The 19095-nt window shown below is 52.3% G+C and overlaps 1 protein-coding gene across 2 annotated transcripts in view; it reads left to right on the forward strand.

Annotated features, from left to right (window-relative positions):
* Positions 1-19095, forward strand: part of TBC1D22A (TBC1 domain family member 22A) — a 267188-nt gene that overhangs the window by 227827 nt on the left and 20266 nt on the right. The gene's annotated exons all lie outside the window — the stretch shown is intronic.

The raw sequence follows: 19095 nt of genomic DNA on the forward strand, positions 1-19095 counted from the left end.
TGTGGTGCAAAGATACAGGAAGTCAAGGAAATGATAAACACAGTTGGGGATGGCGTTTGCCTTCCAAGGACTGCAGTCTCGAGAAGAGGGCCAGGCTGGCTTTGGGGAAACTTACTCACTGAGAGCTTAGTTTTTCTCTTAAGCAGTGGATGGTAAGCCCAAGAAGTCTTGTTCTGTTGGTATGCTTTTATTCCTATGTATTTAAGACATATTTTGTATTAATTCAATATTTAGTTATACAATTTAGCTAAACAGTTTTACTAAAAATAGCAAAATATGAAAGTATTTGGTTGGTCATGAGTGCGGTTTTTCCAAAAAGTAAAATTGACCACCAAAAATATTGTTTTAAATACCGAGGTTCGATGGATATTTCATCCATGTCATCTTGGAGTATATTTGTCAGAGTTTGCTTGAGTTTTCCTTCCTGGCATTTGCTCTTCCTTTGGGGACATGAAAGGATTAGAAATAAAACACTGGGCAAAGCTCTGCCGACCGAGACGCAAGCAGAAGCAAAACAGGGACGATAAGATTAAGAAGACGAAGGGAAATTGTGTTGAGTTAATTAAAGACGGCTATTTTATTGTAATAAAATAATATTCAAAATATATGTCCTAAGTCACAGAGATAAGAAAACATAAAGCCAGGATCTGATAGAAAGATTGCAGTTGTAATGGAGAGCTTTAATTCTCTCTTATCAGCGTACCAGTTACCGAACAGAAAAAAATAATGGCCAAGGGTCCGAACGGTATAATTTTTACCACTGAGTTAATCTTTACTTACCAGGAACCCAGAGAAAGGAGAATAGCTGGACTCTGATTAGAGGAAGTCACACAGCTGTGTGCATCCTGCCTCTGTGCCGTGGTGAATGTGCAGCGCGTGGGAATCTTCATTTACACAGCGAGGATAAAGTCGTACGAACCCCAGGCTGAACGTTTTCAGTGCCGAGTGTGGGATGTCTGACGAGCGTGACGTGTCTGTGAGCCTCTGCCCTTCTGTCCCTGTGTGAGGGGCTGGGGCCCAGGCCAGGGAGCTGATCAGCATCCTTTTCTGCAGATCAGAAGAAATCTGATGGGACAGGGGAATCTGTCATTACTACTATCGGTCTCATTTCTTGCACCTGACTGCCAGTCTACAGTTGTCTCAAAACAGATGGTCTAGTGAGAGCAGCCGCCGAGGCCCTTGTCCGCGAGCTGCTGGTGTGTATGCGGTAATGCTCGTGTTTGTTGCTGTTTAATCGCTCATTTCTGCCCGACCTCGTGGACTGCAGCCCGCCAGGCTCCCCTGTCCATGGGGTTCTCCAGGCAAGAGCACTGGAGTGGGTTGCGGTGCTCTCCTCCAGGGGATCTTCCAGACCCAGGGATCGAACCCGAGTCTCTTACATCTCCTGTCTTGTCAGGCGGGTTCTTGACCACTAGCATGCCCTGTACACGTGCGTGTGTGCATGCCAAGTCGCTTCAGTCGTGTCCGACTCTGTGACCCTATGGACCCTAGCCTGCCAGGCTCCCCTGTCCATGGGATTCTCCAGGCAAGAACACTGGAGTGGGTTGCCGTGCCCTCCTCCAGGGATCTTCCAAACCCAGCAGTCAAACCCACATCTCGCAACGCCTCCTGCATTGGCAAGCTGGTTCTTGACCACTGGTGCCACCTGTGTGGGTGGAGTTGTGTTTGTACGAGGGGTGAGGTTCCCCAGCGCCCACCCAAGGGGAGCTGTCAGCCGCTAGTTGGGTCTGGGAAGCTGGTAGGATGGGCAGGCAGACTGCAGAGAGGGGAGGGCAGGCCGCAGCAGGTCAGCAGCTGGGCTGGTAAGAACGCCCAGGGGCTGACTGCTGCTCTCACCAGCAACACGGGCTCTTACCTGCTGGCCCAGGAACAGTCCAGAAGACAAGCTGAAGGAAATAAAAACACGGTGTCCACAGGGCCTGCCCATTGGAGAGCTGCCTGTGATCACAAAGGGCCTGCAGCCCTGCAGGCGTCCCTCAGCCTAGGCAGCTCGACTGATGCTCGGGGGCTGGCCCACGGCTCCTCATGGTGGGTGCAGGGGTGCGCGCTTCCCACATGTGGCTGCAGGGCTCACGGCAGTGGGCGCAGGGGCGTGTGCTTCCCGCGTGTGGCTGCAGGGCTCGCGGCAGTGGGCGCAGGGGTGCGAGCTTCCCACGTGTGGCTGCAGGGCTCACAGTGGTGGGCGCAGGGGTGCGAGCTTCCTGCGTGTGGCTGCAGGGCTCACAGTGGTGGGCGCAGGGGCATGCGCTTCCCACGTGTGGCTGCAGGGCTCGCGGCAGTGGGCGCAGGGGTGCGAGCTTCCCGTGTGTGGCTGCAGGGCTCCTGGGAGTGGGTGCAGGGGTGCACGCTTCCCGCGTGTGGCTGCAGAGCTCGCGGCCGCATCGTTCACGGCAGGGAAGATGCACAGACCGCATGGGCTCCGGCTCTTGTGGGTCGGTTGGTTGAGAAAGTATGAACAGACACATGGACAGACAGACAGACACACACACAGGTCTTCGTGAGCACACGTGCATCTAGCTGTATTGCAAATAAAAGAGAAAAGTCAGTGAAAAGTAGGCCAGACGCCAGTGGGGAAGCTGTGACTTCGGGGGAGCAGGGGCGATGTTGGGGGGCAAGTGTGCCGCCTGACTTCTCCAATGCAGCTCGGCCGAGGTCTTTACTGTGGCATCACGTTCTGCTTTTCACAATTGCAAAGCTCTATCTAAGCAAGTGGGCCTTAAAAAGCATGGACAAAATCAAGATGTAAAAAATGGACCTCACTGTATCTCTGGTTGGTGGCCCCAGTGACACAGAGAAAAATGACTTCAAGGAGACTCTTGAGCAGCTTGCATGCCCAGCCCTCGCAGCGTACATCTCAAGCACAAAAACAATTGCCAAACAGTTTTAAAACTCTACTCGGCAATCAGATTGTTAGTGTTAACATTAGTGCTACCTTGAAACTATTGCTTATGTACATACATTACACATAAATACATACATTACGGTAAAGCAAATAAGTAATCTTGATAATGTTGTAGGAAATGAGATTTTTCACCTAGGAGGAAAGAGAAGCATAAAATCAAAGAAGGGAAAGTGCTGGAATCTTAAATAGAAGTCAAGACTCAGTATGAACCTGTGGTGTGTTCTCTTTAAAAGCAGTGAAATCCCTTCCGACTTCCTCCACCGCAGATTATTGGGTCCGGTGATGAACCCCGGGGAAGCAGACCCCCCGGCCCCCACCAGGAGCCTCTGTACCACTTCCGGTGACAAGGAAGCAGGCTCCTCAGGGTCAGGCAGGAACATTCTAGAAGACTGCAGCATCTCACCGTAGAGAGTGCCGGGGGCCTCTCTGAGACTGCTGGAGTCATCTCAGAAGCCCAGTTTAAAGGGGTCACAAATGGGCAGATGGAACATCGGGAAATTCTGCGACGGCGGTGGATTGAAACACACCAGATCATGCTGAAGTCTGTGAGGGCATCGTGATTTCTGAATTAAACCCTCACCAGCTCGCCTCTGCAGGTTGCCCACATGTCACCTGGTAAACACAAGGGACGATTCCCGTGTGCTTTTCCTTGTTTAGCTCACAGGAGGTTCTCTTCTCTATCGTCAGTGTTTTCTGCCAAATCTGGGAATTTCCTAGAGAATGGCTATTAGGTGAATGTGGATTCTTTCTGCTCAAATTAGTTTCGAAGCTTCAAAGCAATAAGTCTTATTCGCAGCCTTATTTGCAAGGGGGCTGGTGTAAATCCTGGGCTCCCTTGTTAACTCAGCTGGTAAAGAATCCACCTGCAGTGTCGGAGACCTGGGTTTGAGTCCTGGGTCAGGAAGATCCCCTGGAGGAGGAGCAGGCTACCCTCTCTAGTATTCTTGGCTTTCCCTGGTGGCTCAGTTGATAAAGAATTTGCCTGCAATGCAGGAGACTGCAGTTTGGTTCCTTGGTGGGGAAGATCCCCTGGAGAAGGGAAAGGTTACCCACTCCAGCATTCTGGCCTGGAGAATTCCATCGACTCTTTAGTCCCTGGGGTCGCAAAGAGTCGGACACAACTAGCAGTTTTCACTCGCTCCTGGTTTAAGTCTTGGCTCCAGGTTGGTGCTTGAGGCCCTTTGAATGTTTGGTCACTAGGAGCTGACAAGCTTTGTCCATAACTGGGAATGGGAACGCGGCCTTCCTTCCCTTACTCAGGGTTTTGGTCATTTTTGGAATGCCTGCTGTATGTAGAAGCTCTGGGCCCGCTCCTGGGGGAGACCCAGGAGAGGGCAGGGTAGATCCTTGTCCCCAGAAGTTCATAGCGCAGGCAGCTCTCAGACCTGAGTCTGTGACAGCCTCCTGGGAGCTGGTTAGGAATGAAAAGTCTGGGCCGGGGACCAGGAGACTGGGGTTCTGCTTCTGCATTGTGCTCAGAGCGGACATCTGTTGGTCCATCTGGGCCTTGTCTACCCGGAGGGACATCTCCTGGCGCCAAGCACTGAGCAGCGTGAACACACGGGATGTGAGGCCTGGCCGCTGCTTGCAGGGAGCTCTGCGCCAGCTGGACGTCGTGATTTCTCAGGACGAGCTCACACCCTCCCGTCTCGGATGACACCGCCAGGGGCTGTGCCCCGCGCACCTCCCCACCACCGTCTGCTCCCGTAGTCCCCTGGCTGAGTAACCCCCGGGACCCCAGTCCAAGAGGTGGAAAGCCCGACATTTCGGCGCAAATCCCTGTCCCTTGGTGCTTTGTTGTAGCAAATGAGTGGTCTGCCCCTGTCCAGGTGGACACAGGCCCTGCGGGGTCTGCAGGCCACGATTGCCCTGCTCTGGGAATCAGCCTTGTTCGTTTACTGCAGAACGAGAGTTTACAGAGACCCCCTCGTGAGTCCGCCGGCCATGCAGGCATGCTGACAGAGAGCCCCCTCTTCTGGAAGTGCATGTGTGGCCCTCGCTCCCTTAGGACCCTGCCCCTGCAGTGCAAACCCTGGGGCCTGTCCTGATGTGCTGAGGCCCGAGGACGTGTCTGCTGGCCCAGCACTCCCTCCTCATGGAGGAGCCTGCGGTTCACCGGGAGCTGAGCCGCCTGTCTGTCTTTAACGGGTTTCACACACGGGCTCGCAGTGACAGATATTGGGGCGTCAGCTTCACTCTCAGACTCTGGGTGCTCGGCCCGTCGAATGCCACCCCCACCCCAGAGAGCAGGCAGCACCCACATGAGCCCGTGGCAGCCGAGGCTGGGTGGCAGCTGGGGCGGGCCCGCTGCCCTGTCTGGGGAGGCAGAGGGGTCCCCGGGGACCTGTGTCTTCAGCAGGGGAGGCCTTCTAAGGAGCGAGCTGCACACGCGTGTCCTGATGTGTGGCGAGGACTTGGCAGTGAGCCCTGGAGGGAGACCGCACCGGCCTCAGAGGCAGCCAGTGGAGGCCACGGGACAGGGCAGAGAGGGGAGGCCGAGATGGGGGCCTCCAAAGCCCCAAGAGTGGGGAGGTGCCTCTGGAGAGACCTGAGGGGAGGCAGGGCTGGGGGTGTGACTTGGCGTGGGGGAGGCAGGGCTGGGCTGTGGTGGGGGTGTAGGGACCGGTTCTGAGCATGCTTGCCAGACAGGCAAGGTGTGCCGCCCATGCTCTCCCGGCCAAGCCTGTGGACGGCCAGGCGTGCCGGCCTGCTGGTGCAGCGACGGGGAGTGCTGCGCATCCTCACAGGGCTGTGATGGGAGTTTGGCTCGCTCACCAGAAGCTGCAGCTCACTCCCTCTCTCTGACCTTTCTGCTCTCCTGGCTCACTTCTGTCTACAGAGAGAACTGAAGCTTTGAGTTGTTGACTGGTGTGATGTCGTTTCTTGCTTCAAAGAAAAAATAATCAGGACCCACAGCATGATCTTTTCCCTTTTAATTTTACAAGAATGTCCTTGACAAACGTTAAACAGCAGTACACAATAAACTGGGAAATTCTGAGAGATGGGAATACCAGACCACCTAACCTGCCTCTTGAGAAATCTGTATGCAGGTCAGGAAGCAACAGTTAGAACTGGACATGGAACAACAGACTGGTTCCAAATAGGAAAAGGAGTACGTCAAGGCTGTATATTGTCCACCCTGCTTATTTAACTTCTATGCAGAGGACATCATGAGAAATGCTGGGCTGGAAGAAGCACAAGCTGGAATCAAGATGGCCAGGAGAAATATCAATCACCTCAGATATGCAGATGACACCACCCTTATGGCAGAAAGTGAAGAGGAGTTAAAAAGCCTCTTGATGAAAGTGAAAAAGTTGGCTTAAAGCTCAACATTCAGAAAACGAAGATCATGGCATCTGGTCCCATCACTTCATGGCAAATAGATGGGGAAACAGTGGAAACAGTGTCAGACTTTATTTTGGGGGCTCCAAAATCACTGCAGATGGTGATTGCAGCCATGAAATTAAAAGACACTTACTCCTTGGAAGAAAAGTTATGACCAACCTAGATAGCGTATTGAAAAGCAGAAACATTACTTTGCCAACAAGGTCCATCTGGTCAAAGCTATGGTTTTTCCAGTAGTCATGTATGGATGTGAGAGTTGGACTGTGAAGAAGGCTGAGTGCTGAAGAATGGATGCTTTTGAACTGTGGTGTTGGAGAAGACTCTTGAGAGTCCCTTGGACTGCAAGGAGATCCAACCAGTCCATTTTGAAGGAGATCAACCCTGGGATTTCTTTGGAAGGAATGACGCTAAAGCTGAAACTCCAGTACTTTGGCCACCGCATGCAAAGAGTTGACTCATTAGAAAAGACCCTGATGCTGGAAGGGATTGGGGGCAGGAGGAGAAGGGGACGACCGAGGATGAGATGGCTGGATGGCATCACTGACTCGATGGGCGTGAGTCTGAGTGAACTCCGGGAGTTGGTGATGGACATGAGGCCTGGCGTGCTGCGATTCATGGGGCTGCAAAGAGTTGGACATGACTGAGCAACTGAACTGAACTGAACAGATCTCAGGTTGGACAGCGTAGCAGAAAGGCCTGTAAGGTGGTGCCCGCAGACCTGCAGTGGTCCTTCGTCTCAGGAAGACGCCAGGCCATCAGGGGTGTGGCATTTACGTTTGGGGGCGGGAGGGCCCCCAGCTCGCGCATCTGAGGCTGCTGGCTGTGTGGTGCTGGCTCTAGCCCTGCAGCCCTGCAGAGTGTGAGTAATTCGTGGGGTTTTGACAGCAGCATTCAAACAGTGTCTTTGATTTCATCCATAAAGGAGAAGTGTTTCCGCAGTCAGTGCAGCCCTCCTGATGCATGAACTTGCGGTTCCCCCTCCACAAACGTCTCCTGGAGGTGACGGGTGGCCCGTGACCCAGGGGGCCGAGTGCCATCGTTCTGACCAGCGCCTGTGCTGGGGGGCTGTGCCAGCGTATTTAAAGTAGGGCCACTGCTTGTTTGGCTCTTAACTGGTTTTCACCGGTTTGCCTCGTCTGCATTTAAGGATCAAATCCTCCCTTGTGACTCTGAGCCATAGACGCTTGTAACTCCTTAGGGACTGTCGATTTTTCTGTTGACTAACTGAATATTGAAACCACTCGTTTGCCGTTTAAGGGGACTGAGGAAGTAGCACTAGAGAACACCTTTCTGATAGTGGATGGGCCCTGATCTGGGTGACGGTTAATTTTGTGTGTCAACCAGGCTGGGCCATGATACCCAGAGGTTTGGTCAGACAGTGTTCTGGATGTTTCTGTATAACCTGGATGAGTGTAACCTTTAAATCAGTGGACTCTGCATAAAGCAGACTGCCCTCCAGAGCATGGGTGGGCCTCATCCAATCAGTGGAAGGCCTGAATGAAACAAAGGCCAACCTCCGTGGCGCACGAAGCCATTTTGCCTCCAGAAGGGAAGGCCTTTGCAGCTGAACAGCATCAGCTCTCCCCTGGGTCTCCAGCCCGCTAGACTTCCCCAGCAGATTTTGGTCTTTCCAGGTTTCTGCAGTCGATCTGTGTGTGTGTGTGTGTGTGTGTGTGTGTGTGCGGACACACGTGCGCCACGTTGTCCCAGCACACACACACATCCTTGTGGTCCTGTTTCTCCGGAGAACCCTGATACAGCACCCAAGGAGTGGAATTTTTTAAATTCATTAGGAACTTTAAAATAATTTTTCAAATTCTTTGTTATTTGATGCTTTTTTTCCAGCTGTAAAATGTTCCTCGGAGTTGGGAATTATTGATAACGTCAGAGCAGCCGCAGGAGGGTCACCGTTCCTTTCCCAGGCCAGCCCTCTGTGTTGGAGGAGCGTCCAGCGAGTGACTCCCGGCGTGAATCTGACGGGCCCTGACCTTTGTCACCCAGCCAGTGGGAATGTCCTGAGACATGGACAGACAGATGCCAATAAGTATCCAGCGAGAGCTAATAGAGATTGGCGTAGAGATAATAGATCAGTCACCGTGAGGCCCACTGGATGGGCACCAGCTCATTTATGCCTCAGGATCTGGCTGCGTAATGAAACGTGATTTACAGTTCCATTACGGAACCAGGTCCCAAACACGCGGGTGTCGGTGTGAATTTTAAGATGGCCGTGCTCTGCATCCGTGGTAGGTAATTGTGTAATGCACTGGCCTGGTGATGAATATTTCAAAGGAAGTCATTGCGGAGGTTTTGCTTGCACAGCTGAAGCTGGTGCTTTTGAATCCGCAGAAAGAACCGGGAACAATTCCCATCATTTGAATGGCCTCAGAAATCCATCTATGTAAATACACATGCTCGGGAAAATCTCTTGTGCCAGAAGGCCACTCGGTTTTATTTCAGGGCCAAAAATTACAAGGAAAGTTTAATGATGCAATTAAAGGTGAAAAATTGTTCCTTTTATCGCCGTTTCTCTATTATAAAAAATAGAAGGAAAACTGTTTCTTTGCCTGATTGCCTGCTTTTCAAAAAGTGTGTGTCGTGCGCAGCTCATTTGCATTTAGCTAATCGTGTAGTCGTTTCGAACTTCCATTCTGTCATTTTATAAGCAAACCTCGATCCACTGCAGAGCCTGACATGTGGTTTGAGGAAAACTTGCAACGTTAGGAGGCATCCAGGTCCATCCTCGGCCTCCAGCCAGTGGCTGGGGGAGAGGGGAAGAGCCAAGAGACCCAGGGACAGTTGGACCGCATCATGTTCTCCTCCTCTGAGCTCCTCTTAAAAGTCAAGGCTTCTCCCCAGGAGTGGAAACGGGCCCGCAGCCCCGCCCCGGCTGACGGAGGTCAGACTCCAAGGATGAGGGACACCAAGGCAGAGTCTGAGTGGAAGCGGGCACCCTGCGGCCAGATGACGCCCCGAGCGGGGCTGGAGCCCCAGGAGTCAGCGGTCCCGCACCCAGTGACCCTGCAAGGGACCATTGCCAGTTGCCAGTGTTTTCCTTCTATTCTGATCATCAGAAGTCTCCTTAAATTCTTCATTGGAGTCTAGGTGACTGATGATGTGGTGTTACTTTCTGCTGTGCAGCAACGTGAGCCAGTTACACCCATGCAGATAGCCCCTCTTTTTTGGCTTCTTTTCCCATATAGGTCATCCCAAAGGACTGAACAGAGCCCCCGGTGCTGTATAGGAGGGCCTTGTTGCTATCTGGTTGCTAAGTTGTGTCTGACTCTTGCGTCCCTCTGGACTGTACCCTGCCAGGCTCCTCTGTCCATGGGATTCTCCAGGCAAGAATAAACACTGGAGTGGGTTGCCATTTCCTCCTCCAGCGGATCTTCCTGGCCCAGGGATCGGATGCGCGTCTCCTGCATTACAGGTGGACTCTTGACCTCTGAACCACTGGGGAAGCCCTCGGTAGGTCCTTATTAATTATACATGTTTTGTAAAAGTCTCAAGTGTAGAGAGAACCACAGCTGATGATGCAGCGCACGCCTGTGTACTCACTACCCAGTTGTGTCAAATCTGACAGTTTGTTTATCATTTTTGTTTCAAATTGTTTATTCAGTTCAGTTCAGTTCAGTCGCTCAGTTGTGTCTGACTCTTTGCGACCCCATGAATCGCAGCATGCTAGGCCTCCCTGTCCATCACCATCTCCTGGAGTTCACTCAGACTCACGTCCATCGAGTCCGTGATGCCATCCAGCCATATCATCCTCAGTAGTCCCTTTCTCCTCCTGCCCCCAATCCCTCCCAGCATCAAAGTCTTTCCCAATGAGTCAACTCTTCGCATGAGGTGGCCAAAGTACTGGAGTTTCAGCTTTAGCATCATTCCTTCCAAAGAACACCCAGGGCTGATCTCCTTCAGAATGGACTGGTTGGATCTCCTTGCAGTCGAAGGGACTCTCAAGGGTCTTCTCCAACACCACAGTTCAAAAGCATCAATTCTTCGGCGCTCAGCCTTCTTCACAGTCCAACTCTCACATCCATACATGACCACTGGAAAAACAATAGCCTTGACTAGACGGACCTTAGTCGACAAAGTAATGTCTCTGCTTTTGAATATGCTATCTACGTTGGTCATAACTTTTCTTCCAAGGAGTAAGTGTCTTTTAATGGCTGCAGTCACCATCTGCAGTGATTTTGGAGCCCCAAAAATAAAGTCTGACACTGTTTCTACTGTTTTCCCATCTATTTGCCATGAAGTGATGGGACCAGATGCCATGATCTTCGTTTTCTGAACGCTGAGCTTTAAGCCAACTTTTTCACTCTCCTCTTTCACTTTCATCAAGAGGCTTTTTAGCTCCTCTTCACTTTCTGCCATAAGGGTGGTGTCATCTGCATATCTGAGGTGATTGATATTTCTCCCGGCAATCTGGATTCCAGCTTGTGCTTCTTCCAGCCCAGCGTTTCTCATGGTGTACTCTGCATAGAAGTTAAATAAGCAGGGTGACAATATACAGCCTTGATGTACTCCTTTTCCTATTTGGAACCAGTCTGTTGTTCCATGTCCAGTTCTAACTGTTGCTTCCTGACCTGCATACAGATTTCTCAAGAGGCAGGTTAGGTGGTCTGGTATTCCCATCACTTTCAGAATTCTCCATAGTTTATTGTGATCCACACAGTCCAAGGCTTTGGCATAGTCAATAAAGCAGAAATAGATGTTTTTCTGGAACTCTCTTGCTTTTTCCATGATCCAGTGGATGTTGGCAATTTGATCTCTGGTTCCTCTGCCTTTTCTAAAACCAGCTTAAACATCAGGGAGTTCACAGTTCACATATTGCTGAAGCCTGGCTTGGAGAATTTTAAGCATTACTTTACTAGCATGTGAGATGAGTGCAATTGTGTGGTAGTTTGAGCATTCTTTTGCATTGCCTTTCTTTGGAACTGGAACGAAAACTGACCTTTTGCAGTCCTGTGGCCACTGCTGAGTTTTCCCAATTTGCTGGCATATTGAGTTCAGCACTTTCACAGCATCATCTTCCAGGATTTGAAATAGCTCAACTGGAATTCCATCACCTCCACTAGCTTTGTTCGTAGTGATGCTTTCTAAGGTCCAGTTGACTTCACATTCCAAGATGTCTGGCTCTAGATTAGTGATCACATCATCATGTTATCTGGGTTGTGAAGATCTTTTTCGTACAGTTCTTCTGTGTATTCCTGCCACCTCTTCTTAATATCTTCTGCTTCTGTTAGGTCCATACCATTTCTGTCCTTTATCGAGCACATCTTTGCATGAAATGTTCCCTTGGTATCTCTAATTTTCTGGAAGAGATCTCTAGTCTTTCCCATTCTGTTGTTTTCCTCTATTTCTTTGCACTGATCGCTGAAGAAGGCTTTCTTATCTCTTCTTGCTATTCTTTGGAACTCTGCATTCAGATGCTTATATCTTTCCTTTTCTCCTTTGCTTTTTGCTTCTCTTCTTTTCACAGCTATTTGTAAGGCCTCCCCAGACAGCCATTTTGCTTTTTTGCATTTCTTTTCCATGGGAATGGTCTTGATCCCTGTCTCCTGTACAATGTCACGAGCCTCAGTCCATAGTTCATCAGGCACTCTATCTATCAGATCTAGGCCCTTAAATCTATTTCTCACTTCCACTATATAATCATAAGGGATTTGATTGAGGTCATACCTGAACGGTCTAGCGGTTTTCCCTACTTTCTTCAATTTGAGTCTGAATTTGGTAATAAGGAGTTCATGATCTGAGCCACAGTCAGCTCCTGGTCTTGTTTTTGTTGACTGTATAGAGCTTCTCCATCTTTGGCTGCAGAGAATATAATCAATCTGATTTTGGTGTTGACCATCTGGTGAGGTTCATGTGTAGAGTCTTCTCTTGTGTTGTTGGAAGAGGGTGTTGCTATGACTAGTGCATTTTCTTGGCAAAACTCTATTAGTCTTTGCCCTGCTTCATTCCACATTCCAAGGCCAAATTTGCCTGTTACTCCAGGTGTTTCTTGACTTCCTACTTTTGCATTCCAGTCTCCTACAATGAAAAGGACATTTTTTGGGGGGGGGAGGGATGTTAGTTCTAGAAGGTCTTATAGGTCTTCATAGAACCGTTCAACTTCAGCTTCTTCAGCATTACTGTTTGGGGCATAGACTTGGATAACTGTGACATTGAATGGTTTGCCTTGGAGATGAACAGAGATCATTCTGTCGTTTTTGAGATTGCATCCAAGTACTGCATTTCGGACTCTTTTGTTGACCATGATGGCTACTCCATTTCTTCTGAGGGATTCCTGCCCACAGTAGTAGATATAATGGTCATCTGAGTTAAATTCACCCATTCCAGTCCATTTTAGTTTGCTGATTCCTAGAATGTCGACGTTCACCCTTGCCATCTCTTGTTTGACCACTTCCAATTTGCCTTGATTCATGGACCTGACATTCCAGGTTCCTATGCAATATTGCTCTTTACAGCATCGGATCTTGCTTCTATCACCAGTCACATCCACAGCTGGGTATTGTTTTTGCTTTGGCTCCATCCCTTCATTCTTTCTGGAGTTATTTCTCCACTGACCTCCAGTAGCATATTGGAGGAGCAACCCGAGGAGCAGTGGCTGCGCAGGCACAGGAGGGCCTAGAGGAGCTATCCCACGTTGAAGGTCAGGAAGGGTGGCGGGAGGAGATACCCCTCGTCCAAGGTAAGGAGCAGCGGCTGTGCCTTGCTGGAGCAGCTCTGAAGAGATATCCCACGCCCAAGGTAAGAGAAACCCAAGTAAGATGGTAGGTGTTGCAAGAGGGCATCAGAGGGCAGACACACTGAAACCATACTCACAGAAAACTAGTCAGTCTAATCACACTAGGACCACAGCCTTGTCTAACTCAATGAAACCAAGCCATGCCTGCGGGGCAACCCAAGACGGGCGGGTCATAGTGGAGAGGTCTGACAGAATGTGGTCCACTGGACAAGGGAATGGCAAACCACTTCAGTATTCTTGCCTGGAGAATCCCAGGGACGAGGGAGCCTGGTGGGCTGCCGTCTCTGGGGTCGCACAGAGTCTGACACGACTGACGTGACTTAGCAGCAGCAGCAGCACCACCTTGGTGGATGTCATTGTATTTCATTTATTTTCACCTTTTATAGCTTCACACTGCATCAATGTGTTATAGCTTACCCGTTCTCCTGTTGAAAGACATCTGAGCTGTCTCTGAGTCTTTTGCAGTTTCCAGCAGCGCTCAGTCTAACGTTCTTGCCCGCATCTTCTCACCCTCTGGCTCAGGGTGTGCCCGGTGTAACACGAGGCTTTTCTGGGTTACAGGAGGAGACCATCTCGACACTGCTCGTTCTCTAGTGAGGCGTGCCCCCCCCACCGCACCCTCCGCCCCCAGCACATGCAGAACTCCTTTCAGCCCACGTCCTCCCCCGTACTCTGCAGTCTTCACAGTTTCAAGGCTTTGCCTGTTTGAAAAACAGGAGCTGACTTCTTCCTTCTACCTGTCTCGCTCCCTACATCCCTGCTTACCCCTGAGCGTGAGCAGCTCGTCCTATTTTCACTGACCGCTCAAGGTGTGTTCACATCCTTGGCAGCTTGTCTTATTAGGCAGCTTGTCTTCTGTTTCATAGGGGATCTGATAAAAAGATGCATCTTGGGGCTACGGTCCTTTCTCAGTGGACATTCTTAAGGTTTCGCCTTTGCAGGCTGCTTTGTAATCCACTTTGAACTGGGGCTTATGGCATGAGGTAGGGATCTAATTTTACTCTCTCCGTATGGATAGCCAGCTATTTCAGTATCATTTATCAAATAATCCTTTCTTCCCCAGCTGGTCTGCCCACCCTTGTCTACCAAAGACAGATGTCCACATTAGCATTAGATTTTGGATGTCTGATCCGATTGGAATGGGAATGGGGCTCTGATGTGGTCATTTCCAAGTGCGTCTGGGATCTTCTGTGAATTGTCTTTTCCTCAGCTAGAGAGGTTTGTGATTTTTAAACGTGGTGTTTGTTATAGGAGCGGTGTTTCTCCTTGACCTCCAGAATTCCCTGGCCTCAGAATTCCGAGGGGGAGCATTTGGTAGGAGACTCTGCTTCCAGGCTTGTTTTTCAGAGAGGTGACGGACAGCACGCTGCCCGTCCAGGCTTGTTTTACAGCGAGGTGATGGACAGTCCGCTGCCCGTCCAGCCGCAGCCCTGACTCCCTTGTGGCTGTTCTGTGACGTCACCAGCAGTGTGTGGGTTGAGCCCCCGTCACCCCGGTGCTGAGCAGCAGAAGCCCGGCCACTTTCTCCACACGTGAGCCTTGCAGGGTCTGCCTGAAGGAACCCGGTAAAGTGCGGGAGACAGCAGGAACTTCATGGCGCTCACGGGAGCCCCTGGCGGTGTGACCCCGTCTGGTCCTAGGGTATCTTATGAGAGCTGCTCCATTTTCCTAATTAGAGAGTAAGACAGGGTGACCCTGAAATGATCTGAAACACAATTTGCCAGAATGCTCTCTTGTATTAACCAGAACCATCAGAATCTTGAGGGAAATATCTCTGACCGTCTTGTTAAAGGATTGGAGTGTTTGCTCTGCAGACCGCCTGGCGGTCTCAGGAGGCTGGAGCGTGGCCTCCCCTGCAGGGAGGAATGGTGTGTGGGTCAGGGGCACTTCCTGTGGACCGGCGAGCTCTGCCCTTGTCCCAGCGGACGTCCTTCCCCTCCTCCACGCCTCAGCCTGGTCCCCCGCCTGTGAGCCAGTTGAGTTGGGCCCCAGGAGCAGAGCCCAGGCTTGGACAAGACTGTCCAGACCAGGCTTACCTGGTTTCTGAAGCCACCCAGGCTTGTGGGAGTTTTTCCCGAGTGCTGGTTCTGGGCTCAGGGCTGTGGCTGTGGGTGCAGGTGGTGAGCACAGGGACAGGCCGGCAGGGAGGGTCACCTGGGGAGGAGGCTGGCCAGGTGGGATGGGGCCCTGGATGCCTTGAGGGGCCGTTTCCTCCAGATCTCTGACGGGGAAGTGTCCAGCCGAGCAGTGGCAGGATCACAGGGACGGGGGGGCTGAGACTGGCAGGGCGCTCCCCACCACCCCGTCCGCCTCTCCCCGTGGCTGCAGGAGGAAATGAGACGCTTGCGTCTGTGCCCCTCTTATCGCAGCAAAAGCTCCCATGCACGAGGCCTGCTGTGGGGCCCGTCTCTTCCCGAGCAGCCTTGCCAGCTCCCCGGCTTCCTTCTCCTCCCAAGTCGTCTGGAGCCTGGGGAGGTGGGAGAGGAGGGTTTGCAGCCTGGCCCAGTGCATGGTGGCTGGAAGGCAGGACCAGGGCAGACCCCTCCCCAGAGCTGGCTCTGAAATGGCCCCTGGGCTGTGGCTCCCGGAGCAGGAGCCGGGGATGCCCACTGTGGTCATCAGGAGCCCCACCCTGGGGGCCTCAGGAGGTGCTGGGGATGACCGCTGTGGTCATCAGAAGCCCCTGGGGGGCTTCCTGGGGGCATGTCCCTGGTCCCTGGAGAGTGCCGTGTGCTCCCGCATCCCCCGGGCTTGTTGTGAAGCGGCCGGTCCGCTTGGCTGACTTTGCAGCAGTTGGGAAGGCCCCGACTGAAGGTGTCGGATCCCAAAGATGGTGGAGACCCCTGTTCCGAGGGGACCCCGGCCATGGGCCCCGTGGCACGTGAGCATCTGCTGCCTCCTGGTCTCTCCCCCTCTGGGCAGCTGATGGTGATATTTATTGTCCAGGTTAAGCTTCATTAAAGCAGAAGCCCACTTTCCATTAGGATATGAAATTTCTATTTATTAAATTGCTATTTTAGTGTAATTTACCAAGTCACTGAAGACAAACAGTCCACTTAAGTGAAGCTGTAAACCTCCGCTTTCCCCGAGCGCTGTGTTCCCGTGAGCGCGTGGCTCACGCTGTGCTCTGCTCGCCAGCTCGGGAACCTCATGGCGGCAGTTCCCCACTGTGTTGGCACCAGGGACTGATTTCATGGAAGACGATTTTTCCATGGACCAGATGGATGGCTTTGGGATGATTCAAGCACATGGTGTTTATTGCGCGCTTGAACCTAGAGCCACCGCGGATTGACTGAAGGTGCAGACCCACAGCCTGGAGTTGAGGACCCCTGTCTTATGGACACAGAATCTGCAGCCCACCCTCCTGAACTCTGAGTGAGGTGGGTCCAGGGGCTGGCCTGAGGCTGACCTCTGCACTCCCAGGATAAAGTAAAGGCTGTTAAGCAGATTAGGAGGTCCCCCGTCACAGGATGCGCTACGGGGTGCTGGTGTATTTAAAAAAAAAAAACAGTGTTAAAGGAAGAGAGGTGATCGTAGGCCAGAAGCCTCGAGAAAATGTAAATCGAGCGAGGTAAGGAGCAGCGTCGCAGCTGGCGCTCACCCCGGGCACCTGGCGGGTAATTCCCAGGCCTTCTCCTGGTGGCGGGGAGCCCCCGGCAGGAGACTCATCTGGAGCCCGTCCAGGGGCTGAGCAGGTGCTGCCGCTCACCTTGGGCGGCCGTGGCCGTGGCCGTTAGGGAAGAAGGCTGGAAAGCGCCTCCCTTCAGAGCCTCCGAGCACAGCCCTGCATCCACACGGACTCGCAGCCCCAGTTCATTTTACTTACTTCTCTACAGTATTTCAAGCTGAAGATTCAGCTGAAGCCAGTCTTGGGATAATAGCGAGGGCCTTTGGCTTCTGGCAGAAGCAAATAAGAATTTTTTTTCCCCCTAAAGAAAAATTTCTTCGATACACATCTCAAAGACTTCCAACAGATGGGAGTTCCATGAGTGGACAGTCAATCTAAGAAAAAAGGGGCTTCCCAGGTGGCACTCATGGTAAAGAACCCGCCTGCCAATGCAGGAGACATAAGAGATGAGGGTTTGATCCCTGGGTCGGGAAGATCCCCTGGAGGAGGGAATGGCAACCCACTGCAGTATTCTTGCCATGGACAGAGGTGCCTGGTAGGCTACAGTCCGTGGGGTTGCGGTCAGACATGACTGAAGCAACTTAGCATGCATGCATGCATGCTAAGAAAGACGTGGAGACATTTATTCAGGCCAACCTGAGGCTAATAACCTGGGAGGCAGTCTTTCAGAAAGCTCTGAGGACTGTTCCTCCCATCAGAAGCTAAAGCACAGGTATATGTTAGTAGATATTTGAGAGGAGTTCCACGTCAACGGCAGATTGACAGTTTGCCTACTCCAGATCTGCAGTACGAGGCAAATGGTAGGTCATCCTGAGCCCTACAGGGTTAAGACCTGCTGTCTCCTGAGGAGGCTCCTTGCTGGCGCCGGGGGAGAGCTACTCTTGAGGGGAGCAGGCTGCCCGTGTCTCCTGGGGGTCTGCTTCACGTGTCGGGGCACAGTGCACGCCACCGAGGAGCAGTGGCCCAGGCAGAGAGGAGTTTGTGTTAGACACTTTTTGTCCTGCCGTAACAGTAAATTTATTTCATCAAACACAAGCTCCTAGAGGGGGAATCACTAACGTGCCAGGAGGCAGTCTCCCAACAGTGAGACTCAGCAGAGAGAACAGGCTGCAGAAAGAGCCACAGAGACTGCGGAGTTCAGAGTTACCTGCCATGTGCTGGAAAACGAGCTCAGCACTCTCAAAGGGATGAAAAGGAGCACAGTGAGCGAGAAAGGGGGAGGAGAGGGAAACTCACAGTTTACAAAGCCGGTCTGAGAAGCCTCGCAAGTTTCAAATGTAACAATGAGTCGGGCAGCAGTTGTGATCCAGTTGAAGAGAGGACTAGTGAACTGGAAGACAGAGTTGAAGAAAGTGCGTCTCCTGGAGAGACGAGAGGTGGAGCTTAGGGGCAGAGAGGTTGAGTGAAGTGGAGAGCACGGAGAAAGGCCTCACACCCGCCTCACCAAGCTTCCGAGAAAACACGGAGAGCGGGAGGGGGATGCACGTGGACGTCTGCCTGGGCACATGGGTGACAGATTTCCAAAACTGATGAACGCTCCCCCCGCTCAGAGTAGGTCCAGCAGAATAAATATTAGAAGGAAAATGCGCAACATCCAAGACCAACAGGGCATCTCAGAAGCAGCCGGAAAGAGGAGCTTGGTTCCCTCCTGGGGAGTGCGGCCCAGGACCTTGAGGAGTGAGGTGAGCAGGTCAGGGGCCCAGGACAGCCGCCCTGACCTCCTCGCTGTGTCTGGAACCTGCCAGGCAGCCTTGAGCCTCGGGGCCTTTGCCTTCCCCCTCCACTGCGATGTCTGCACGGATGTCCTTCTCTGGGTCTCTGACTGTCACGTTAGGCAACAACGCTGTGTTTAGTGCACCAGCCCCTCCCTGAGTGCCCCTGGTGTTCCTCATCCTTCTTCCTCACCTAGTATTTTTTTTCCCAGAGGGTGTCGGCATCTTGTGCAATGTGGATTTTATTTTATTTTTTTACTTCGTAAACTTGGCAGCATCACGCAGCTGTCACACCGACATGGCACCGCGGTGCAGGTGGCACCCTGGGCACCCTAGCTGCGGACGTTGGCGGCGTCTGTCTGAGCTGAGGCAGCGGCTGAGGAGGGGGTTGCAGCGTCCCTGCTGTGCACACTGTGGTCAGCGTCCTGGCCAGGCAGTGCCCTGGCGGGGCTCCTGCTCTGCTGCCTGCCTCCCGGCCGGGGCCAAGAAATCAGCCCCTGTGGGGAAAGTGGGGGCCCCTCCCACAGGGCTGCGTGGAGTGGGGGCCCCTCAGACCCGCCTTCTGCCATCACTGCCCATCATCTATGCAGAAAAGCCACGGGGCCTACTCACCCTGCACGTCCGCTGTGGCTGGCAGCCAGATCAGAGAGAAAACCGTCTTTGTTTTAATGAGACGAGAGTCAGGAGTGAAGGCCTTGCGTATCGGCGTGCCGGCTGGCCGGCTCCGTGTTCCCGGCCGGCCTGTGGGGGCTGCGCCCTG

Source organism: Ovis canadensis, chromosome 3, assembly GCF_042477335.2.
Source record: "Ovis canadensis isolate MfBH-ARS-UI-01 breed Bighorn chromosome 3, ARS-UI_OviCan_v2, whole genome shotgun sequence".
Classification (NCBI taxonomy): domain Eukaryota; kingdom Metazoa; phylum Chordata; class Mammalia; order Artiodactyla; family Bovidae; genus Ovis; species Ovis canadensis.